This window comes from Apostichopus japonicus, chromosome 1 (genome assembly GCF_037975245.1).
Source record: "Apostichopus japonicus isolate 1M-3 chromosome 1, ASM3797524v1, whole genome shotgun sequence".
Lineage (NCBI taxonomy): Eukaryota > Metazoa > Echinodermata > Holothuroidea > Aspidochirotida > Stichopodidae > Apostichopus > Apostichopus japonicus.
In genome coordinates this window covers 7999844-8027288 of record NC_092561.1, presented here as the reverse complement: position 1 = coordinate 8027288, position 27445 = coordinate 7999844, and the positions used below count along the sequence as shown (strand labels likewise).

Sequence of the window (27445 nt, the reverse complement as noted above, 5' to 3'; positions counted from 1 at the left end):
AGAGGAAAAATTGTTTTCGACTGATGACAGAGAAACTCTGATAATTTTTTTTTTTTTTTTAGGGGGGGAGGACTGTCACATATCAAGACTATGGCTCTACCTTGAGTCATCCCTTTCGACATTATAATGCAAACAAGGGTTTGTATGGCTAATTGGACAACTTCCACCATATTTATTCGATATCAAATAATTCTCTACATACAAAAGTTCGACTGTTGACCGAACCGTGAACGTTCCGTTCTCTGTGTAAAATTGCAAACCGCGAGACACGTACTATTCAAAGCTAGTCTGGAGCTGCATGTTACACCACGTCTAGGATTCGGAGATAATTAAACTAGGATGACTATATATAACGGACCGGGGTAGGTATATATATATATATATACACGTATATATATCGAGAAAAACACATGGAACAGTTATACAGGAAATTACATTTCATCGGAAGGCTCTTCAATCCTAAGGGCTTCTGTCGGCACATATATATATAGAAAAAGAAAAAAAATATGTTCACAAAAACACCCCTTCATTGCAAAAGGCTTAAAAATTGGCCAGATAGGCTTCATTTAAAATCCTTTCAAATTAACACCCACACAATTATTTACTCCATACTGGGTAGCACACGAGCTCACAGAAAGAAAAAAAAAAATTGAAAAAAAGACCCCATTTCATATACAGGCACCAACTGTAATTGCTTTACAACTTATACTATTTTCTAGCTGCTTGCTTCCTCCATCTGTAACTTAAGGGCATTAGCTGAATAGAGAAAGTGCCCTTGGTGAGCGCTGCTGAGCAGCCTACAATATTAAACTGATGGAAAATAATTGAAAAGATATTATGCCAAAAGAGAAAACATTTCATTACAAAAAAAAAAGAGAAAAGGATTGGTCACCCAAGGTGAAACAGTTGGTAAGAACAACATTTAATATCTTCAACAGATGCAGTGACTGAACCACGGCCATATTAATAACTGTAATACACATATTGTGTGACTTTGCTACCCCTGGTTTTCTATTACAAATATGTAACAGTTGTTTCAAATATATATATATGCCTCTTTAATAGCAGCTAGGTGTAACCCCCACCCCCAACCCCCCCACCCCCTCTACACCAAAAACAAAAGGGGAAACGAAAGGGAAAGGGAAACAAGAAGAAAAAAGAGAAGAAATAATAAATGGAAAGAAAGATTAATAAAGAAAATGTCAGTTAAATTTGTTTGCTCTCCTAACACAAATTGCAGTAAACTAAAATTAAGGCCTAGATCTCCCCCCATTGTGGTCATTTATGAAATTCAAAACGACAGAGAGTTTAGACCGGAGAGGAGGAATATCTCTTGACTCTCGGTTTTATAACGTGATGTCACACGGCGGTTAAAGGACGGAGCAGTTGCACTGTGGTTACTGTTTGCACAACGAGGTGAAAGAACGATGTGCTATTTACCCTTCTGGCTCGGCGGTGTTTACCGAGGCTGGTGGGAGGAGAGAACCCAAGCGAGAGGAAAAGGGTACTTTACACAATTGGATGATTTTCGCGACTTGATGGAAACGTCAGGAAAATAAAAAGAGAGGGAAGGAAAAAAAGAAAAAAAAATTGGGGAAAGCTGCATGGCAAATGTTTAATAATCATTTCGTATGCATTTGCAGTGCGACGACGTCATTCCACGGCGGTCGACTGGGCAATGCCGTAATGGTACAGAAATTCAATTACACAATTGTCAGAGGAAATTGCATCTTGCTTATCCCCCCCTTTTTTTTCCCTTTTTAGATCCTGTTTGACTGAGCATTTTCTCTATATTGTTTCCAAGATCCAAATTGTCATTCCTTCTAAAATAAAAAAAGACTTAACTTCTTACAATATATACTTTGTTATTACAGGGAGACATTCCAGTGGCTAAAAGTTGATTGCTTTTATTGTCAAAATTGCTGGAAATACTTTCTGCTGGTTCTAAGGTTAAACAAAAAATCCTCATAGCATGTTGTTGTATGGAGTAGATGTAAAAAGTTTTCAAATTTGGTAATATACTTTGTGAATGCATTTGACAGCATCACATAGTTTATGATATATATATACACCAAAAACAGAACTAGTATTGTTCGATACAGGTGACAAACGCCTACAGTGGAATTACGACCTTCCTTACCAGTTTCGAACCTCTGGACATACAATCAGCGTCCATAGCCTAGTTGGGTTAGGGTGTCCGCGTACAGAGCGGGAGGCCGGGTTCGAATCCCGGTGGAGGCTGGAAGTTTTTTCACTGTTCTTGATTTTCCAACTCATTTCGATTTTCATATATATATATTTATATATATATATATATATATATATATATATATATATATATATATATATATATATATATATATATAAATAAAATATAAAATATATATATATCTAATATTTATATATATCGCAGTAAATGGTGTATAATTTCATCGTATAGGAGAAGCTAGGTGGTAATACACACAGTCTTAGATGGATTTGCATCCAGTATATGTTAAACATTATAGCATAGTTCACAGCTTTGTTAAATATAACAACACTAAATGCAATTTCATTAAAATAGCTGATTGATATCTTTACCTGCAAAAAACAACAAAAGAACAACAACAGTTGAAGGATACATCAGTTAGCTACCTCGTGCTGCAGATATGGAGTTTTATCAACGGTTGGTGTCAAGGTGATAGTGTTTTCCCTCCAGGTTTTTTTTTGTACCCAACCTATATTTCTATAAAGGCAATTATGGCTTCCCCTTTCAACTACCAAACTGAATGTAACAGGTTACAAGATGGTGGCAGGGAAGTGCGATCGTCTCTAAACGGCAGACAGCCTGACCAGAACTGACATAAGGATTTCCTGGCTAAATGTCATTAGCAGTTATTTCCAGGTTAAAGCAGTGCTGATCAATCAGATGTATGTTATTAATAAGGGTCAAACCAAAAAACTAACAAACTTAATGGTACCTGAAAGCCCCAAAAAAAAAAATCAAGGAACTTTCTTAAGGGTGAAGGTGTCACTTTTCAACCATTTTGTGGTCTGTGTATTAGACTAAGTAGTCCAGCCGTTCTAATTGGTGGCTCTTAAGATATTTTAAAGGGACATTTCACAGAAACCAAAAGTTGTATAAAATTAATGCAACCTGGTCTGACAGAAGTGGTTATAACTGGTCCATGCAACATAATGGCATACAAAAATTAATTGTCTGCCTATGAACTAGCTCGTGCAGGATTTCAAACTCTGTATTCGTTGATGACTTTGCCGAAAGAAGAAAAAGGCCAAGCATACTGTACGTATCTGATGTAGCATAGCTAGAAATGTAATATGCAAATTAGGCCAAAATTGTAATACAAATGTGAAAACAGCAGATTTAGTACATAGCTTAGAATTTCCATTGTGTCATTGAAACAAAATGGAGAAACCTCCTTATTAGGAATGCTAAAATATACAGCAATATTTTGCATGATTCCCCCCAAAATAATGGTGAGGAAAATTTTGTCCCCGCCTCCACGAGTCTTCTGTGTCTGAATGGTACTCTTTTTGTAATGCTTTGACAAATTATGAGAAAATTGCCATCTTGTGAAAATTAACCCAAATTTATTCAACTCCATTGTATATATAGTATTTACTTTACAAAATTATTTTTCTCTCCTTTGAAAACTTTACATCCAGAATAAAAGGTCAATAGCATATTACTAATAACCGACTAATTATTTGCATATTATGAACGCACACTTGATATAATTAGCATAAATTGGTACGTTGGCATATATAGCCAAATGCTATAGTTTAAGTGGACATAATGCTATGTAAGCATAAACGTACACAAGTGAATAGTGTTGCATATATACATATTTTACAAAACCGAAGTCAGCAGTTCTGAAAGGTTGTAGGAAATCAGACAGTACATGGTCAAGGACATTATTATTTATAAATACAAGGTCAGCAATGGCACACGCTGTGTACACTGATACAGAACCTGTAGTCAAACAAGACCAGTGATTTTTTTCATTTTTTTTCAATGTCAGACAATTTTTTCTTTCTTTAAACATTGCCAGGTGTGAATACATTCCAATCTCAATTCATCAACTATTTACAAGCCACGAAAATGTTAAACTTTTTCTGACGGTTTTCCTCCTTTCATCCACCACTGGTAGAGAGGGGGGAAAAAAGAACCCTCCCCACCCCCCATGTGCCCACCCACATGTCAACCCCCCCCCAAATATTAGAAAAGGAAATGTACCACACACTGTGTATGCACGACACCAAAGAGTTTTGAAAATATATCAGCTAGAAAATCTGTCAATAATAAACAATAACCAATTTAATTGATATGAGATGTAAGGCCTCACAAATTCAAAAAGCAGATTGATATGTATATGTAAATTTATATGCTATATATAAATATATATATTTATATACATGAAATGACTAATTAAATGTTACCCAACAGACATAATTGTTTTTAAAATTCTGTACAATATCATTTTATGAGGATTAAATAAACAGCAAATTGCACAGGATCCTTAATCTGTTTTGACAACAATTTTTTTTCTTTTTAGTGCATTACATACTTTAACAGGAAGAGTTCAGAAAGAGGCCTACAGGGCCAAAAAGTACCCCCTTGTTTTGAACCTTTTGTTCCGAATCTTGACCAAGTTAACCACAAACAGGTCAAGTTATAGGGTAACCCCCTCCCCCCTCTATCCCCCCAGGGGTTTCCATTCACGCAATAGCCCTATTTGACACTGCAGCCAATGAGGCCACCCTTTCTCCCATGTAATCTTTTCAACACACACAGCTTGATAGAGGTCAACAGGTATGACACTCTGCATAAAACTGTCCACTTCAATACTCGTCAATGGTCACTCAATATACACTTTATCCACTTTTACTCTGGATAGAGGGGGTGGAAAAAAAAAATCTATATATTGCTCCTTTCCTTTTTTTTTTTTGTGGCAAAACATAGGTTTATGGATCAAATAACAATCAAGTGGGGAGTTGTTTGTGTCTGTGAGCTCTATAAAGAATATAAATCTTGGTCACTTATACGCCCCTATGACCAAAAATACTGAAAAGGGACTCTTTTTCTTTTGTTTCCTTTTCTTTCTACTTTAATTGTTGACACATATCTGACTCAAAAAATAACGAAAACACACACACACAAATACGGAAAGGATGCTTGCAACTATTATAAGTATTAGGGGGTCCTTGGAACAGGCAGTGTTTTGAGTTGCAAAAGCAATTTAATGGATGTGGAAGGGGGGTACAAAAATGGTAATCTACCGACCACAACGGTAATTTCATCGCCGACATTTTCAACGATCGTTGCAGATGGGTTTCTATTCTTAAGTGCATGTGAAGATTTGGGGGGGGGGGCATAGGTGTGGAGAGAATTGAAAAAAATACAAAAATAAATAAAAAGGAGAACAGGAAAGAAGAAGGGGGGAAAATAAATAAAAAGAGAACTAAAAAACTAGGTCTGATTGCTACAGAATTATGCCTTAAGGTACATTGCCCTTAATTTTACATCACAGCCAAACAGAAATAACTACTTTTTTTCTTTAACAGCTGACCTCTTTTGTGAACTTTTTCTCCGCTCTCTCCTCTCTCCTCCTCCTCATCTCTCTATCGTTCTCTCTCTCTCTCTCCTCTCTCTTTCTCACTTTAACAATTTTTTTCCCCAATGTCTTTCCTTCTTTTTTTCCCTTCTTAAAAGAAAAAAAAAAATCAAGAGGGGGGAGAGAAAAAATCCTTTTTCCATCTCTTGTCAAAGTTGCTCTACCTTGAATTTTGTTCTCATTCGGCGTGCAAAATGGATTCCATTGATGTGAAGAATTAAGCAGACACCAAAAGAATCAGTACTAGATGAATGTGGTGGCATAGCACAGGGAGGAGGTGGAACACGCCTGATTACCTTTACCAGGCAGGCAGGTTGGCAGGTGTTAGGAAGAAGACGGAGAGGCTGAAACGAGTTGAGCACAAAATCGGACCAAGTCATGAGTAAACAACCCAAGCAAGAGAGAGAGCCTAGGATGATGAAAATGAACTTAGTGCTTGATTAAAATATTGACTTGGCTTTCCAGTCTGCTTCAGGAATGGAATTACCGTCTTTTAATGGAACGGCAGAGAGGGGGATGAGCGAATAGTGAGATATTGAGAGAGAGAGAGAGAGAGAGTGAGTAATTCTTTTAAGCGAGCGAGGAGCAAAAGATTCGACTGACGTACGTACGTACGGTCGACTTGTAGGGATGACGAGCCGAATATGATTCGAGCACTTAACGGTGATGATGAATCGAGATTATTCTCTTCGCGAGAATCTCACAACGGTCGGTGGTGTTACATTTTTAATTTCTTCAAAACGTGTCGAAGAAGTTTAAAAAATTCACAATGGGCGACGATTTATCTTTCTGTTGTATTCTGTTTCTCTCTTTCTCTAATTTTCTTAATTTCTTGTTTTTTAAATGTTTCTACAATCGAAAAAACTCTGTCCCACTCAGTCTGTCTACAGTTGTTGTCGTCGTCGTCGAAACCACGGTAACTAGCAACTTGTTTGAAGTAAAACAGGACTCGCACTTACTTAGAACGGTAAAATTGTACGTAAGGTTTGAGAGAACAAGGCAAAAAGAAAAGGGTCTTACCTGCAGGCGTGAATGAAGATTGCATGGAAGAGAAGAGAAAAGAAAAGAAAAAGAAATATTAATTATTTGAAAAATTATGCAATTTTGAAAACTATATTGATTATGATTTCTATGAAACATTAGATTATAAAACCTTTTATTTTAAAATTATACTATCGGGAGTGACTTGAGGGCAACATGAAACAATTCTGATACTTCTTTTTCAAATTGTTGCAACAATCTGGTGTTTCGATCTACTTGAACTGCAACAATCGCTTCATTTCTCTCAATTGCGTCGTTCTCATAGTTCTTTTACTCAAATGCAGCAACAATAATAGTCTCCTAGACGATGGCCGCAATCTATGCGTTTACTCGACCGCAATAGTTCTAGAATTTACTAGAATTCACCATCTAACATAACTTAACTCGAATACAGCATTATGGCATTTCAGTAGAGATAGTCTACTAACTGTGAACACATGAAAATCCCCCCCCTTCCCCCACCCCACACCCACCTCACCGCTGTACCTCGAAAAAGTCGCGCAAAATCATGTAACTTTTTAATGCATTGGAATATTGACGTTCCGAGCTATGGCTACAAAAAATCCTTGAAGTAGTGATAAGATAGATCTTTAAACAACTATGATAAGATTCCAATCTTCGTGTCACATTTTTGTGGTTTGCTGTTTTCTTAGTAAACACCTTTTCAATCAGGAGGTTTACTTTTGAAGTGGTTAGGATTCATTTTTACATATGCTGACATTGGTAGGATAGTGCTCATTTGTTTAATACCGAAAAATTGACGGAAAACATTTTCCTGTCAGCAGAAAAAACAATACTCGTTTAGTTGTTTCCAAACTTTTCATAAAAAGGTTTGGCAAGGGCATTTTCTACATTTTATAGGTTAAATGTCTCACACACTTGCCCTCTTATGGTTACTTTGACTCCCACACTATGCTTGTTACTCTGGAGTGGAGTGTTAGCTCAGTGGTTAACGCTGGTGCCTTCCAATCATAAGGTCCCGAGTTTGAGACACTCCAAGATTAATGTATGTCGTCCAGTTACAGAGTTGTTGACAATAGACAATTCATAATCATGGACGTTAAAATATGAATCTAAGAGACTGACTTCGGTCAGCTCGCGGCTTTCATAAGCCACTTCTTCGCGAGTTCCTGCTTGCATGAGCATCTAAAATACATACATACATACATACATACATACACACCTTACATGTACCGTTCTAACTGCTAAATTAGTATGTATGAAAGGTACCAGCCATATATATACAAAAAGCCATGGACTTAAAAAAAGTCCACCTTTGATTTCTCGGAGCAGGAACAGTAACAGGTACCTGTACATCTTCATGTTTCAAGTTACATGAAATATAAGAGATTCATAAAATAATTGACAATATCCTCTGTACTCCTTCCGTAAGTCATACTGTCATTAACCTAGATATTAACAGATCAAGGAAGTTCAAAATGTACTTTCAAAATTAATGCTATAAATCTCAAAAACTGTAACAAAATTTACTTTCAGTGAGGAGGGTAAAACACAAAATTATGTCGCAGAGTTTAAAACTAGAATGATACAATGTGCACCTACAGGGTACGTGATTTAAACTTCGATCAATACCACCATCCATTTGCTCCTAATTGTTGAGTTATAAATAGTTAGTCCAGTTATTTGATTTATTTGATCATTTGATTTGATTTTCTCATTTCATGTTCATTTCATTTCTTTTTCATTGCTTTCCAAGTCACGTCACATCATTTAATTTTTTTTTTTTTTTTTACTTTTCGTTTCTTGTGAAACCTTTGAATGCTTGTGCCTCATTTCCCACGCTCTTGACACAATTTCTTTGATGGTTCAAGCTAAGTTGACCACCCAGTCATGTGGTCAATTCCAGCCCGCATAAGGCTCCCGGTCCGGGTCAACGAATCAGCGTACCATCTTGTACACTAAATCTGGTACGCATGCATGCCCTCCACTAAAAGGCTTTTTAAAAGACTCGAGTAACCTTTTTCTTTTGCCCATCGTTTACAAAATAATATCAGTATTGGAATGAGAGTGTGCAACGAAATACAACTTAAATGCTGCAAATTAAATCTAAAGGACGGGCAATTACAAATTGCTGTATATTTTTCGATACGTTTAGGAGATGTGGTTTTTGTCTTTAAGAGCAAATGTAACTTTCTACTTTCAGAATTAAAAAAAAGGTTGATTTGCTATAAAACTGAATATTTTTGGCTAACAATTATTTGTGATATTTTCCTGAACAATCTTGCCCTATTTTGTCCAAGTAAAGTTTTTCTCTGGCCCTCTGAGCAGGGGACTATACAACTCTTAGCTCTTAGTAAACTAATTGAGAAACCGAATTTACATAAAGCAACAGATTATGAGTTTCACAATGTTTCATATTTCATTTTCATAGTAACATATCAAAGAATGTTGCAAATTGTAAAATATTCTAGCTAGAGCTCCATTACCATTTTTTTTTAAAACCAAAAATCATATTTGTACCTTACAAATCACATTTGTAAGGTCAAACATTTCTTATATTGTCCTGATCATACAGTTTTATACATGTAAATATAGCATTCTGGCAAACAATACACATAAATGTAACTGCTGAACATTGTATTTTATTGCAATTTAGGCAAAATTTTCAAGACTGCAAAAAAAAAGTATGTGAAGGACGTAAAAGCCTGGCACAAAATTTAAAGAATTATCATAATATGTCTTCTCCATTGTTCAGCATTTCACCCCATTCTGAATTATATGTAGCAATATGTATTATGTATATCATTTAGCTTAAAAAGGTTGTTTTACAAGTCTTCATTACATTGTATCACTTTATTGATATGTGTATTGAGTATTTATGCTGGTATTTAAACATTGTCGTTGTCATAGTCAATTACATACTCCTGAAAATGGGTGTGGATAATGTCAAACTTAAGTGAAAAGTGAATTAAAACAGCATTGTAAAATAAGTATAAACTGAGCTATGTATGTTATCTAATTAATGATTATTAATAATGATTGTTTAATTAATTGCAATCGACAAGTCTTCAGCATTCACTGTCTGTTTATTATTATTATCATTATTATATGTTTAAAGCTTGGAAAAAAAAGAAATTTCACTACACAAAGTATGTAAATATATATACACACGTATGAAATGAAATGATGTTAACTTCTCATCCCAATTGGCAATAAGTTGGAACTATATCCGATACAAGGGTCGAAACAAAAGTGAAAATAAAAGGCAAAAATCAAAAACTGCAGTCTGTGTACAACCATAACATTGCAAATCTATATAGGCTTGCTAACGTATTGTATAGCTAGCTGATGAATACAGGTACTGTATGTGTATAGATGAAACAATAAAATCCTTTATTAGAGTTATTGTTTCCCAAGTTCAAGTAACAATAACAGAACAATATCTGTGTAAAATATATACAGTGCTAGCTTTCTTTTTGACCTTGCAAGAAGTCACATGCGGTTAGACATAATTTCGGCAAGATTTAAACATGTACATATTAACTACTTAAGTTTTATGGGCCATGTATGTAAATGATTAACAATTAGGTACATACAGTTTTTGGGCATGTCATTTAACTGGAAATAGGTACTTGGCAGTCACCGAGCAACAACACCAATTGCGTGACCTGTGCATAACGATCTCTCGGGGTGGTACTTTGTAGCTTAAATACTAAAATAAATTATTCTGGAAATAGACTCTCCCCTCCCTCCCTGCCCCCCCCCAATTAGTGATTAACTAGATTTTTGGAGAGATATGCTTAAATATATATGACAAATTGAGGGATACCTATCTTAAATATGAATTTGTTGCTTCATCTGGAATCTTCAACAAGGACAAATTTTGATTGCTTATAACATATGTAAATTTTTTTTTCTTTTTTTTTTGGCCTTTATAAAGCATCAAGCTTCACTGGTGACCTGGTTTATGGTTTATGGTCTCCATAGAAACCACATGCCCATCATTCATTTTATGGATGCTGTCTGAACGGATGTAATTCGCCCTGATCTTCATGATGGTCACAAAGACTGGTAAAGAGTACATTCAGAGAAAACCAGCTCCAAAAAATAATGCAAATAATAAAAAATATGGCAAGTGATACTGGTGATGGTATATATACAGCATGATGTAACAAGATTGGCTCGCAGTGAACGTAGTATGCAAATGTTGTGTATTAACAGGTGCAATTATACATGTACATAATGTCAGCTGTTAAAGATGTGTATAATGTCAGCTGTTAAAGATGTTTGCACAGAGTATCATTATGCCTGATGTTTGAACATTGTTTGTTTTGATGTGAGCATCCATCATGTGTGTATATATATATATAGATAGCAAGGTCTTAACGTACTTTTACTAACTGTGTAATCACTTGTACACTAAAATATGTTCAATATGCTCATATGTTGTTTATATCACGGAAATCAAATGAACCAGGACTACATTTGGGAAATATGTATGTATCACCAAATTCACACAAGCACCCTCGAATCCCCCCTACCCTCCCATCCCCCTGCTATGATAGAGCAGAATGAGAGCAACGTTCTAGCCAAGAGTGGCGTTCTAACCGAGAGAGCGACGTTCTAACCGAGAGAGCGACGTTCTAACCGAGAGAGGGGCTTTCTAACCGAGAGAGGGGCTTTCTAACCTAGAGAGCGACGTTCTAACCAAGAGAGCGACGTTCTAACCGAGAGAGCGACGTTCTAACCAAGAGAGGGGCTTTCTAACCGAGAGAGCGACGTTCTAACCGAGAGAGCGACGTTCTAACCGAGAGAGGGACGTTCTAACCGAGAGAGGGGCTTTCTAACTGAGAGAGGGACTTTTTAACCGAGAGAGGGACGTTCTAACTGAGAGAGGGGCATTATAACCGAGAGAGGGGCTTTCTAACTGAGAGACGGACTTTCTTGCCCAGGGAGCAATGTTCTAACCCAGGGAGCAATGTTCTAACCCAGGGAGCAATGTATTAACCCAGAGAGCATGCAGTGTTCTATAGCCCAGGGAGAGTCTTTCTAACCCAAAAAGCGATCTTCTAATCCGGAGAGCGAAGTTCCAACCCAGAGAGCGATGCTCTAATGCAGAGAGCTAAGTAGACGTTACGGTTGCACTATTAGAATTACCATTAAGATCGAGTGTGAGTAAACTAATGATGGGTTCTAGTATGCAGCGGGCGTGCAACACGCTAGAACATACAGTACATAGGAGAGAGTAAGAAGCAGTTCGTTAGACAATTCCCAAGTCTGGTAAAATACCAACAAACTCCTGTAAATGCATGGTTTACAGTACGTCCAATCTGGAAAACACCAATGATATAGCATCCAAACATGAGAAACTCACAATTCTAACTCTAAGCATATATGGGTCCACTAGTGTTTTGTTCATGTGCGGAGAACTTCATAAAATGAAGAGGGAATTTGGATTTTAAAAATGAATTAATTAGCACTTATTTAAGCAATTATTTCAATGAGTATCCATGATGAGGTATGCAACCCTGCGGATGGACCTATTCTTCAAATTGTTGTTATGAATCATTAAAATTTCAAAGCTATGCACAAAACAATTCAACCAACTGTTGAAACCGTCGACGTTGCAATCTATATAATCACATCACAATTAATTCAATTAAACGAATAACTAGCTCTATTTACAAATGTTTTGAACTAAACATATGACAATACATTTGTCATACAGTAGGTACTGTCCAACTTACAATGAAATTAACACAATAAGCAATATACTAGTGTAAACTACATAAGAATGGACAATATTTCAACTTACAGTAAGTTGTAATTAATTCAAACGTGACCAAGGAAATTACTTGCGAATAATGAATAAACGTTATACTCAAGAGAACAACAGTATATATTCCACACTTACCTTAGTAATTTAGTAACTTAGTAATTAATCCACTTGTATACACAATTAATTAAACGTTGTTCTCAAGTTAAAACTGTCACAGGCTCTTCATGAAAAAGTGAGTGTATATATTTCCAATTAACTGTAGTAATTATTCAAAACTGTAAACAAAGACACTGTTAAAAAGTTCAAACTGTTGTAAACTCTTTAAGAATGACGACAGTGTATCGTATCCCATTAACTGTACAGTAATGTATCCTCCCAACCGTATGCACACAGACGTACAATGTTTAAACGGTAAAAACTTTCACAAGCTCTTCACAGAGAAGCAACAGTAAAGTTTCCAAATGATGCAGTAATTACTCCAACTGGTGCACATAGACAATTACATACACAAATGTTGCAAAGTCTAAATACAGAGTGACAGCGTATGAGACAGCGTGATATATAGCTTGGAAACCCTTTACAATGATAATCACTGCACTGGATGATATGATGCGTGATGTTGTGTGTGAATCACAAAAGCTCGGCCATTTACTTTTTCTCAGTATCCTGAACAGACCGCCAGTAGTCTCATAAACTCATCCACCAGAGAATTGCACTCTTCAATAAACTATGCCAAACCTCTCCCTTTTTTTTACATGTCACCTTCGACTCACAAGCATTGACACACAGAGACACATAGAGACACACACACATGAGGTAAAAGTTGATAAATATGACATCATATCAACCAACAGTAGTAAACCTAGCTACTGAAAGTTGAAAAGTTCATTGCAAGCCTGCTTCTAAGGGAAAAATTTCCCAGAATTGCACAGAGTTGCTGTAAAATCCTGTGCCAACATTAACCACAACTGAACAGATAATTAGTAGAAAAACTTAGAAATAACAGACGAGGGACACTTTCTGAGAAAGTTGTTATACTGGAACAGCTAGATCATATCGGCAGCCTACATAATTAGGGCACAATCCTTTTGTTTCAATTTCCTTCCTCTTTTTAATCCTTCTTATTATTCTGTTTTTATTACAAAAGTTATAATTAGTGACAAAAGTAGCAAGGTTTGTCACCATCACAAGTATTTATTTATTGATTGAGTGATTGATTGATTTTTTTTACATTTTCTCTAGATCATTTTGTTTACAAATTGATATAAATCTGGGGAGATTTATTATCTGGGAGACCTATAATCATCACTAAATACTCTTCATAGAACTTGAAATGTTACACATTCTTTTGGTTTTGTCGCAAAAGAGGCTCATTATATGCACTGACTCTTCTCTGTATTTGGGGTAAAACCTTTTGCTAGAAGCCAGAGGAGGGAGAAGGAAGGGGGACGGAATGGGGAGGGGGAAGGAAGGGATGAGCTAGAGCAAGGGAGATGGAAGGGAGGGGGGGGAGTGACACAAACTAAAAGTAGGATTATATTCCTGTATCCCAGGAGGAACAGATGACTTATTGACAGGAGAAAGTGATAAGCTAAAACAAGGCGGATGGAGGATGGGGGTGGGAGTGGGGTCATAATGCAAACCAAAAGATTATTTCCTGCATATAAATGGTACAGTAAACAGACAAACATGCACATGTATGTATGTATGGACTGTGACACATATTGCCAAGTAATCTTGTACTGCCCACAACAGAAGAAGGGCAATTATACAGTACATGCAGTTATATAATGTAGCAATTATTAAATACAATTAAGGGCATTCTTCATTAAGTTTCAATTTTTTTTTTTCCCTTCATAGTACTGTGAAACAATATATAATCAAGCCCTTAACAAACTGTGCAGCATCATTGCGAGTTTTCCATAGTTACCGTATCGAGCATTTCAAAGAAAAATTTTTATTGCAAACAAGCTCTGGTTGAAAATAGCAGTTAGAGCCATATGTGCATTATTCACAACACAAAAAGTGATGAAAACATGTACTGTTGATTAAGTACTTCAGTTAAATCTCTTAAAGTCACTCAAATTATGACAATACATGCAACATGTCCTTAAAACTGTCCTCTAGACCGAAGGTCAAAGTTCATTAGTTGGTCAATATGCTTCTAGCCATTGGTGGGAAATCTTCATACTGTACATACAAGCATACATATATATATATGTATAGACATTGCGGTTGCATAGATCTATACATACAGACCTGTGCAGGATTCAAAGTCATTTTTGATCAGTTTTTCAAATATAACAAAAAAAATGTGCTTTATGAAGATAGTAAGCAACAGATGTACCCAACCATTGTGTCATCTTGGATTCTTTTGGAAAACTCATGAACTCACGAACATGTGCCGTACATGAACTAGGCACTTTAAAAATGGAGCTCCAAGCACTGATTCCCACATCCCTCCCCCTCAAACCCCTCAACCACCACCCTCAACCCCCCTCAAAAAGAATTAAAAATCACAAAACTTTTTTTTCTAATCGTTGTTGAAATTGGCTTTTGCTAAAACTTTTTGAAATTGTCATAATAAATACATCATAAAAGTCTACTTAAAACCCATCTTTTCACTTGTTCTTATTTAAATTAATCTGCTTTCTTTGTAAAGCGCCTTGAGCAGTGACTTTTGTCTACTGATTTGGCGCTATATAAGTCTCATTTATTATTATTATTATTATTATTATAAAACAGCACACATGTAAGCAATACATACTATATTTGTGATATCTAAGCCGGTTGCATGGACTATCAAGGTTCAAACCCACAGTGTGTGACAATACAGTATAAGTCTGCAAAGACACCCGATAAAGTGACAACTAGTACAATGAACGACCGGCAGCAGCTGAATAACATTCAAAGAGATTTGGCGAGATCAACAGTTCATCATCTCTCGATGAGATCTTACTTTTATAATCTACAACTCTCGGCTGACATTGCCCTAGTTTGTACATATCAATATTCCCAGATCCTGGCAGACAAAGAAACATTTTGAACTTACGAGTAAAAGAAATCGAAAAATAAAAAGAGAAAAAAAAAGTACACAACCTTTCTCGGTATATATAAAGTTTTACAATTAAAAATTAAGAAAATAACCTCCTGTGCATTCGGGTATTAAAATAAACTTTCCTACAAAAACTGGGGCAGATTTTTTGGTAGGTATCAAGGCCAGTGGTCCATGGAAGTCATTTTGATTAATATTATTCTTTTTTATACCCTTAAAGAAAAAATAAAAACCCTCAACCCGATAAGCATGAATAAAAGGTTTTATCCTGATGACTAGTGTGCTATATTTTGTGAGTGATCTGTGCGGTTCAGCAACGACCTTGTACCATTCAAGTGTCCTTTTCTTTGAAAGATTTCTTTAACCTGCGAAGCCGCGGAACAAAGACGGAAAATTTACTGCATCATCGGTGATCATGAATTAATAAGTTCCTTCAGCAGGTTGGAGACATCACTCAAAATTATATATCACAGGTGAATAAAAATAAAAACTACCTAGAAATGGGTACATCGTTGAGTTATACCGTCAGCAGCCAGTATAGGGGTCGGCAAAATTAATTTGCGAGAGAATAAAATATATAAAATTGGGGCCCAAAGGACGAACCACTGAGAAACGAAATCCCACTATGCCTGGATAGAACGATGTGGTTTTGTGGTTCAGATCTAGAATTTGGGCTGATGTGGTTTTGTGGTTCAGATGGAGATTATGGGCCTATGTGGTTTTGTGGTTCATATCAAGATTTTTGGTCGATGTGGTTTTGTGGTTCAGATCTGGTTTTGTGATTCAGATCGAGATTTTGTGCTGATGTGGTTTTGTGGTTCAGACTTTGAATTTGGGCCTATGTGGTTTTGTGGTTCAGATGGAGATGATGGGCCTATGTGGTTTTGTGGTTCAGATGGAGATTATGGGCCTATGTGGTTTGGTGGTTCGGATGGAGATTTTGGGCCGATGTGGTTTTGTGGTTCATATCAAGATTTTTGGCCGATGTGGTTTTGTGGTTCAGATCGACATCTTTTGTTGGCTACATTTGGCCCATGGGCTGCCATTTGAAAACCCTGGCTACAATAACTATGATGTTCCAATGTTCTATTCCTTTCTGGAAAGAAAATTTTGTTCATTATAGTTCAATTGTACAGATATATATTCTTTTTCATGCAGTACAGCTGCCATTTATAAAACGGTAACAGTTTTCCTGACAAGAATATGTAATATACAGCATGTAGCTATAGTGTGTAAGGACAAGGTTCATTGCGAACATATGTGGCGGAAATAGATATGATGTTACAGACGCTTTTTGTGGTATTGTTACCGAAAATTACTGCAAAGTCGAGGCAAATTGTTTTCTTAAAGCAACATATTGACTCGAGTCGGATAAATCTATTCCACGCTACTTAATGAAATTTTTTACTTCAATATTCAAAATTTCCCAAAATAATGCAAGTCAATATTTAGCTTAATATGAGTCTATTTATGTCAGTAAAAAGGTGGAGAAATAATTTTCTATAAATAAGTATGCAGCTTACAGCCTTCACTTGCTGAAAGTAAAAAAGAAAAAGAAAAACGAAAATAATATTTAGTAAACCGTTGGCAATTTAATACTACTGTATGTGATTTATGTAATGTAACATTGATGGCAAAATGCAAAAAGTTACAATAAATAAAGCAACCATCCACAAAATACAGGGTGGGGGGAAGGGGGGAGGAAACAAATCATGGGTCGTGCAAAATAAAACTTTTGGTGGGATCTGACAATCGGTTCTAAGCATCACTTCTGCAGGGTGGGGATGAACTAATTGGGTTGATGTGAGTCAATGACTACTGCAGGCTGGGGAAGTACTGGTAAGTTGATGTGATTCAATGACTACTGCAGAGTGGACATCATTCTAACACTGGCTACAATTTCACCACTGTTTATAAATACAAAATATACATGAGAGAAAAGACCATGATGAGATAAAAAGTTTCATCTCCGTGTGGCACTAAGACATCACAGGCTGACAAATACAACAGTCCACAGACAAGACTTTTGAATATCTCCTGGACGAGGCAAGATTTTTCTTTTGATATTTGGAAAGAAATTTTAGTAATTCATCCAAATTATCTCTGCAAAGCTAAAGATGGTGGGCTGGGTTTGCTTCTCCTTTACAGATCAACCCAAAGAAATGGTGGTATTTATGACAAAAATCAATGCAGTAACTTTCCTTTAAACGTACAAAAACATGCTACTCTCCTTCCCACATATTCCTCAGAGTCTTCTACAACGCCAACCACGACCATAGCATACAGGTATCTACAGTAAAAGATCAAAGAATTAGCCAACGACACAAACACCACGCTCTGGAATTGTTAGAGTATTTTGCAGGGGGGGGGGTTGGAATCCGCACGGTTAGTTTCCAAACGAATAAAACGTGGTAATTAATAGCTTGTATTATAGTTTTTAACGCCGCTTCGCTTGTCAGTCGTGCGTCTTACAAAAAAAAAAAAACTCCCTCAAGTTAAAGACGGAACAGGTATAAAAGTCAATCAATGACGGTCTTTCCTGAATATGCCATACTTGGATTACAAATTAAACGCTATTATTACCGGCAATATAAAACACAAATCTCGTCGTAGGATGAATGGATGGTAAGAGGACGAGTACCATTTGTACTGCGATCTCTGTGCATTGCTGTATACTGTACACACTGTAAGTAACTAGCAGTTTCATATCTGAGTAACGGTGATGAGGAGCAGCTCAGAAAGAGTGGCAGTTCTGGACCAGTTGGGTATATATGAGATATCGCCGGTTTTACCAGTACTTAGGGTATATATCAGGGATGTGCCCAGGATTTCCTGAGTGCTGAGTATAATGATCGCCGTCCTGGGTGAGGGGTCTAAGAGGGAGGGGTTTCCCCCTCCCCTTTGAGAAATTTTTCGATTTTTGAAGGTGCTCAGATGCTAAATGCTGGCACTTGTGTAGCTTTTAAGCACATACACAAAGTACTAGTTTTGCTAACAATTTACATTTTTTTATTTTTTTTTTCAATTTATGTTGAATATATTGTTAGGAATGTCGGGATTTTAGATGAAAATAGTGCTGGGCGGGATTCACGATTTTTAAGACAGTGCTGGGCGGTAATTTTTAGTGCTGGGTGGGGCCACCCAGTGCGGGCACATCCCTGTATATATGATATGTGATTGAATCAAATTTGTTTTGAGTTTTCTCCCTTGTACACAGTATAGCACCCTCTTTTGATCCGGTACAAGGTCGTAGGCTGTTTTCACTTTATAATCTAATATAGCAAAAAAGTCTTTGGACAAGACTACCATTCAACTTAAATTAAAGAGTTAATTAACCCTTTGTAGGACTGTGTGAACTTCCCGGTCAAACATGTTTAATTTGTGTTCAGGGAAAAGTTCAGTTCTGAGTTAGCATGTTCCTTTACTCTCAAACAAACATCCTCTTGGTTAAATAAATACATTTCCTCTCGATAGTCCAGTCATGTTCTTTTAATGATTGTAAATACTGTACTTGTCAGCATACTGAAAGTTTACTATTTTTTTTATTTAATCTAACATGCAGTAGCGTGTAAAAGATTTAAATTAAGGGTAGGTGGAGGGGTGGAGGGTTAAAGGGGGGGCGGGGAAATCTTAAATTTTTCCACCGGCTGTTTTGGGTACAGTATAGCAGCTTGAACCTTCACCAAGCTAGGCCAGAGGCAACTCTTAAAGAATTCTTTTAGGAGTGTTAATGGGAAGTGTTTATGGGCTTTCTGAAGCAGTCACTCTCATGTGGGTGGGATGGTGGTAGGAGGGGGGAGGAGGGGGAGAGGGGGGTTCTGGGGATCTTCTGCCAGAAATGAAATAAAAGTTAAGACATCAAATGATTCGTTCTGAGGTAAAGTTAGAATTCAAAGTAGGTCTATAATTATCTCTAAAGGCAAGGGTGTACTAATGAATACTGTTGATATTTTGTGTGTGGTTGAAAAGGGGGATGTGTGTCCACTTGTATCAGTGACATCTAAATCTTTCCCAGCCGAATGTAAAAAAATTGCACAGAAAGAACCACTTTGTCCTACAGCTAATGGAAGGCCATGCGCTGAACCCCCCCGGCCCTTCCCCTCCCTCCCTCCCAACCACCTCTTTGTGCACACCCCTGAATAAGTACAGTAAATTCCTTACAAACCAAATGGAGACCAAGCTGATATTATCTCTCCACAGAATGTATGTTTACACATTTGGCATCTCATAATCATCACAGTACCTCCAAACACTAACACATACTGTACAAATCGGCTGTGGCAAGTATATAAGCAGTTACGAATCGCTAACAAGTTAAAGGAAGTCTTTCAGACTTATGTCACGTCCTCGAGACTATTTTAATTACTTTGACTGCTCGTGTTTTCATCAACTGCAATTGCAAAAAAAAAAAAATTCAATTGATATAAACAGGCTCCAGTGCTACTCATCAGTGTAAAATTTACCTTTAATATGCCGTAGTGCACGGTATAGGTCTACATAATCAGAAAATGACCGTACGATTATACCGACCCACATATGTAGTACTTAGGAAAAAAAAATCATGGATTATACAAACAGCAGTCTGAATAAACAATGTCAGGGTTAAGAATTATTTCATGGAACATAGTATTTCAACATGTTATGCATTATACATATTGACAAACAAACTTGCAATGACGTTTCTTGAAGAAAATATCCTTTTTAAAAACATAAGCGACCTTTACCTTTACTACAGAGGTTTATTTGTCTAGTTTACATATATTTGATATTTGTGTGTGGTTGAAAAGGGTGTGTGTGTCCACTTGAAAAGGGTGTGTGTCCACTTGTGTGTGTCCACTTGTAGACTTATCCAACAAAATTTGACCGCACTTGCCTACCAAAGGAACATCACACAACATGGTACGACTGTCAGCGTAAAATGCAGCAAATTGAAAGATTTTACGGAACATTTATGTAACGTCGGTATAACCTGAAGAAGTAGTTCCATGATGAGTTTTTGAGGAAACGTCCTTTCAAAACGTTGGGTGACTCCCTACCTTTAGGCTGGAATGCATATACAGTAGATGCTCAACTTAATTTTATAGTAACACTATAAGGGAAACGTCACACCATGTTCACCATTGTCAGCATTTAAACAAATTTGAAGGATAACTTAATAACATAACAAAGGAAAGTATTACGATATAAAGTTACAATAACTTTAAGGCAATTTTTTTCCCACAACTAACATATACAGTATCAAGTCTATGTCTCACATCACCAAAGTATAGGCACAGCACGTCATGAATTAAAAAAATAAAATTTGATCGGTAGGTAAGAATTTAAGTAGTTTTAAATAATGCTGTACTCTGAAAGCATTTGTTCATTATAAATTAATAAAGGGCAATTAAATGCATGAGTTCAACCTGTTGTACAACATGAAATCAAAAGGAATCTTTGTCACTTAGTGTAGTTTACAATTGAATTTCTGTTCACATAATTGGAATGGAATTATGGATTGAGTGCCAAGACCCAATATTTTGAGAAACTTACGTGCAGATCTTACAAACTTATAAACTGTAAAATTTGATGTGTATTTTTACAAAGCCAAATTTGCATTTGGGAAGGGGTAGGGAAGGGGAGGGTAGAGGAGGGGAGGGGAGGGGAGGGGAGGGGAGGGGAGGGGAGGGGAGGGGAGGGGAGGGGAGGGGAGGGGAGGGGAGGGGAGGGAAGGGAAGGAGAGGAGAGGAGAGGGAAGGGAAGGGAAGGGGGGAGGAATGGAAAGGCAAGAGCCAAGTATGGTTGGCATCAAGGTAAACACACCCACTTTTTCAACTCACACATATATCAAAAAATAGTTATCAGCATAACCTTGCATTTAGACCTAATCATTAACCTACTTCCTAGAATAAACATGCCTCAGACTCAGAGTGCACCACTTCAAGTCCAACTTTTAAATGCAACCTTTGGGGCTAGGAGAGTGTGGGATTAGTATCCTTCCTATTTGAGAGCCAGCTTCAACTACCCCAGTGCCAATGTATCCCCTCCTCCACCCCCCCCCCCTACACTTTCATTTAATAAAATCTTTGGTCGATCCCTGGAAGGGAAAGGGAGTTAAAGAAAAGGGTATGGTTGTGATAAAACTTGGCTTGCAGATTGAGAAAGCTATAAATTTACCTAGTACTCTTTGCCCATTGCCATTATAGTCCCCTACTTCACACACACACCGCCCATACAGTAATGAAAACATTTACTAACAAACACACACAGCGAAATGCTAATTGGCAGAGCTTACATACAGGTAGTTGTCAATTGTGCTCTCATGCAATTTATCTTTTCTTCAGCCCACACACTTGTGGAGGGTGTACAATAACTATATATTATGTCTTCTACACACAACAGACTGAAACACTTTCCTCAGACACCTTATAAATAAGCATGCCGACCTTGAATAAGTGTGTCACTAAGTTAGAGGTAACTGTACTTCCCACGCACACTACATACATACATATATATATATATATATATATATATATATATATATATATATATATATATATATATATATATATATATATATACAGTATATATACAGTATATATGCCATGCACGAGATACAACTGGATCAATGATATACTTCACTGTAGAAGCAGGCAACATGATAATCTATGCTTCAGTATCGTCCAAGAAATATATATTTACATTCTGACAGCGGGCAGTTAAATTTTTAAGGACAAACTTCGGGCAGAATTTTAGTCTCGATATGTCAAAGTCCAAGGAAAAGAAAACAAAATTTGACTGCTAGTAAAACATTTCTTAAGCAAGTTTCTGTTTTCGAGATATACTCGGCAATAAAATATTTAAAAATCTTAGGAACGTTCCTTTGAAGCCATAAACTGATGACTTGGGGCTCTTTAATTTGAGCAGGCCTGTTAATGTTTAATGTTAATCCTTTGTTTAACAAACTATATAATCACTCTCTAGAACATGTTCTTTTACTGCCATGCATACAGAGTAACCTTGGACGACATTCGATACCAATTGTCCTTGACAAATTTGGAAAGCGTTAAAATAACAACCATTGTTTAGGGCCATAAATGCCTTCACGTTTTCCTATCGCGGTTTTACTTGCATGTGAGGCACGGAGTGACCTACTTAAACGGGTCTCTGTGTGACCCACTTAAACTGTCTCTGTGTTAGACTAATAGGTCCAGCCACTTCTATTGATGGGACTCAGATGTGTAGAGGGTCATGTCTCAAAACTTTTCAAGGTGGTATAGAAATACAATATGGATTGATAGTAAGGCTGTGTTCTTAACGATCTCCAACGTTTCAAACTTGAAAATTTGTGCCGAAAGTCACCCTTTAATATGTCTTCGTGAGCTGCGTTCTAAGCAGACGGCTCATGGTTGAAGAAGGCAGACACAGAGATGCCTCAAGTGTAGTAACCTAGCTTTTAATAGTCATCAAGTGACTCTCACACACTTATGAAACTGAAGTCAAGATCTGAACACACTTCCTTTTTACATTGCTAAATATGCTGGTGTTTTTTACTTTATATGTATAAATGCTATTACATATTCATAAAATGCCCCCAATTATTTGTTTTAATTCATTGATTTGTTTATCGCCAATTGTGTAAAATGGGAAAGGAAGTCTCCTATAAAGTCTTAAAAAGACTTAACAAAATACTGGTTAAGAGTTAATTAAGAACTTTATATATAAGTAACGCAATGTAAACATGATGTATGCATGTATATAAATTGATCAATGATTACTATCTAAATAATTTTTGTGTAACACCTAAACAAGTATGCATACATGTGTTAAAGATACATGTGACGGTTAATTACCTAAATTGTTTGTACACTTAAAATTATCCATTCAAAAAGTCTCAATATAAGGGAATAATGTGGGTTATGAATATATCAAGTTTGTTTGATTTTCTTGACAGAGGGTACCTGGAACCTCACAGATCATCTACGTGGATCCATAATTTTATTGCATGATTTGGTTGCCGATATAATTGACTAATTATAGACTGTTTTAATCCAACATGAAAAATTCTGACCCTAAAATTTTAATATTTTAACCTCTTAATTGCTTTTAATTTTATGCATCTTTAAATTTGTGCACATTTGCAGTTTATTGCCAGTAACTCTTTGAATGACGCGATGTTAATTTGGGTTGACGAACGTAACGGTAAACGTTCCTGCGTGTAAGTCCTGAATTAATTCCTGTGCTCGCGAATGTGCTCGCGAATGGTTCCAGCCAGTTGTACTAAACGTACACCAACAACCTTCTCTGATTGACATATACAGAGACAAGTGAACGATCTTATAAAACTAAAAACAAACATTTAGGAATATCTAATGTTTCACTCTAAACTGAAAGGCTTTTTCTATCTTTTTCATTTGAAGAAATAGAAAAGTATATACTGTTAAGTCATCGCCTACGTTTAATGATCTATTCTGAGACAATTAATTCATGTTCCAACTTAACAAGACATGTTTCCATAATTGAACCATTTTTACATTGTCCATGCAGTATCCAGTTTAATATTTCTCTGTCGTACAATCCCTGTCCCAATCCCAATCAAATTTATAACACCCCCACCCCCCCCACCTGAATGAAAATCTGATCCTCATAAAAATTAAGTTATCACTTTTTTTCCATGAAAAGTTGTCAAAAGATAAATTGTATATAAATATCAAAACAAACATATATGTCTCTTCTGTCTATCTCTGTTAAAATTATGGGTCCTCATAGTATGTCATCCTGGAAAAAGCCAATAAATTTAACTGCCAGGCTAAACCCCCTCTTTAGAAACCCGACTGTCCCAATGAAAGTTGCATCGTTCCCGGCTTGATTTACGGCTTTTACATGATGACTGCACTTTTTAACTGAAATGTGCTGTAATCTTAACCACTTACATCTCGAGTGACTGTTTAAATAACAGAACACACAGCAGGCGTTTGTACACACACTTAGCGAAGATGGGGATTTCACTCATTAATCAAAACCAATTTGATGTACACATGTCTGTATGTATGCGTGTTCGTGTGTATGTATCTGTGTGCATGTGTACGGATAGCTGGTACAGGTGTAACTTATACTGAGTATAGTAACATGAGTCAACGATCCAAGGGTGAAAAAATGAAAAAAATAAGACCAAAATAAGTTTTTTGAAATTTATCATCACTTTGAAAGAAAGTTGGCTATAAGTCAGCCACCAAAGAAGAACATTTGACAAGACTTCCAGGAAAGTGATATCTACTTGTTGATAGGCATATATTACCCCCTCATGACTGTTTTAAGGTATAAAGGTGGTTACTAAAAGAAATCTAGATCTGATAAAATATTGGCAACTAAGCATTAAATTTTATAATAATGGCAATTGTTTTGACAACCTGCCAGTATGGTTACCAGAGTTTTTAAAATTATAGCACCAAAAAAAAAAGGGGAAAAAGGGAAAAAGATCACAAATATCAACTACAATTTCTTTGTTGAATAGGGAAGGGGTTGAATGGTGGGATCATCCAGTTTTATAATTGTAGGCTAGCAATTTCTATTTTTATGGCCAAAATGTAAATGACACACTCCAATGACTTCTGATATTGCCGGACTATAGTACTGTCTGTGTCTTTACAATGCAACCTGGAATAAGTATTGGATACACCCCATATCCGATATACTGAGTAGAGAAGGGGTGGACTGGTGGGATCATCCAGTTTATAATTGTAGGCTAGCAATTTCTATTTTAATGGCTAAAATGTAAATGATACAATCCAATGACTTCTGATTCTGCCGGACTGTAGTAATGTTCGTTATCTTTACATGCATTCTGGAATAAATATTGGTAACACCCCATATCAAATATACTGGGTAGACGACCCATTATTAATCATACATGGTAGCATACAATGTATATTTACTGCATGTCATATACATGTTCATGAATATACATTTCAAACTACTACAAAGCAGCAAAAGATGCATTAAGCAATTCTTGCAGTTTGTTTCTTTGTTTTCTGTGGGGTTTCCTTTTTTCTTTTCTTTTTGTTAATTGCATGCAATATTAGTTTTTACAGTTATTAACATTCAAAATTGCTTTGTAAAAATCAAAGATAATTTTATTTCTTGTAACTTTATAAATCCATTCCCACTACCTCCATCTGCAATCCCTTCATCCCCATCTCCCCTCCCCCCCCCTTCCACCATACTCGATTGAATTCCCATCCCAATTCCTCTTTCTCAGAAGTTTAATACTTTATTCCATTTATAACATTGCATCTTGCAGTAACACATTTTAAATATTAACATATATCATATATCTCATCAAGTCTCACAGATATGTCATTAAGTAGTAATTACCAGTTTAATATATAGCTCTATATGGATATTAAGTATGATGAATGGAACAAGCATGGAATGAATGCATTATTCAAACCCACACACACACACACAAATAGTGCATGTATCCTGTACTGTACATAGTAGTAGATGGATATATCATATATATATAGCCTACAACAAATAGAAGAGTTCAATGCATGTACAGTAAAAGGTCACATGCACTGTACGCTTCGAGTACGAACAAACTCATTGTCAAATCGCATGCATGTACCCTACTGTGCAAGAGGTCAACGGAAGTAAAAAGAAACAGGTTCTCTCTTTAAAAAGAAAATTCCCTTCGCAGATCTGTATAGAGCATATGTAGTACGTAAAGAGTATTGTGTTATACTGGGTGTACACTATAAGCAGACTCTATGTACAGTATTAACTAGTATATCATTACTTAAGAACTGTCACACACTGTATGTATGTATAGCCATATATGCTTCCACTTTCAATTACACATCACTCTATTGTTTTACTGTAGATTTGAATCCAGGACAGCCTAAAAACTCTAAGCAAAATAACCAGCCATGGCTTTCATAAACGTCAAAATCCAAAATTGTCGAAAGTCAGATTTTCTTAGTATCGATCAACTTGCATTCATGGATACACACTATATGGTAACCACGTTTGCCATTTTTATATATCATTTGTGTAAAAAGTGAAGAAGATTCCCACTCTCTCCCACATTTAGTCAATGAGCACTTTCAGTCCAGAGTGTTGTACGCACGTATCGTAAGACCACTGAGAGAATGTAACTTATATGATGTGTTACAATATAGGTCTAATATTGTCTTATCTAGGCTAAAGCGGATTAAAAATCTTTGCTCTTGGATTTGCCATGATATACACTCGGCTGGTGAAGTTTACAAGCTATCCTTGACACTCCCCCTCCCCCACCCACCCACCCCCTCCCCTCCCCCTCCCCATCCCCTCCCTAATTATTCAATTAAAACTTCAGCCCAGTGAGTTGTACTCAAAATATTCTAGACTTACAGGAGATATAAAGCTGCAATGAACTCATTTGTTCAGCTGCCGGTACTGATTATATATATTAATTATGACAAGTATATTAAACTTCAATATTTCCCAATCGGCATTGGACAAACATATCCCCAAAAGTCAGTAAGTGGGACAAAGGTTCATGTTAAATATGGCAAGTTTATTCAACTTCAATATTTTCTGCGAATTTCGTAAAGAGTCCTACCCACCACTATATTTGGAGCTAAATGTACACAAGCTGCATACTGTACTTGGTATTAGGTACAACGACCTCTTGTACAATAGTGCAATATTAGGTCATGCCTTTTTAATACCACCAGAAAGAACAATAGAGAGTGCCAAATCAAATTCACTTTTTGTTCAAGTTTATGGTCGGCTAACCAAACTGAATTTTTAGTTTCTTTTCTTCCTTTTCATTCCAAATTGGCGTTGGACAAACATATCCTCAAGAAGTCAGTGGGACACACACAGGCTCTTATGTAAACCCTGCGCCAAAAGCTGACATCAAACAACGATGTTTTTGTTTGAGCGCTGTGACATTATTATTTGCAAGTGAAGGGTGATGTAGTTCGTAAAATACAAAATATATAGGCTATTCATATATATACAATATTT

The 27445-nt window shown here is 36.4% G+C and overlaps 1 protein-coding gene across 5 annotated transcripts in view; it reads right to left on the bottom strand.

Moving 5' to 3' along the window:
• Positions 1 to 27445, bottom strand: part of LOC139966114 (oxysterols receptor LXR-alpha-like) — a 210205-nt gene that overhangs the window by 95745 nt on the left and 87015 nt on the right. The window contains exon 1 of one of the 5 annotated variants that reach the window (XM_071968871.1): positions 12532 to 13140. The exons of the other annotated variants lie outside the window; for them this stretch is intronic. The gene's annotated coding sequence lies outside the window, so the exon portion shown is untranslated. Of the gene's footprint in view, positions 1 to 12531; positions 13141 to 27445 lie in introns of those variants that run through there. 5 annotated transcript variants of the gene reach the window in all.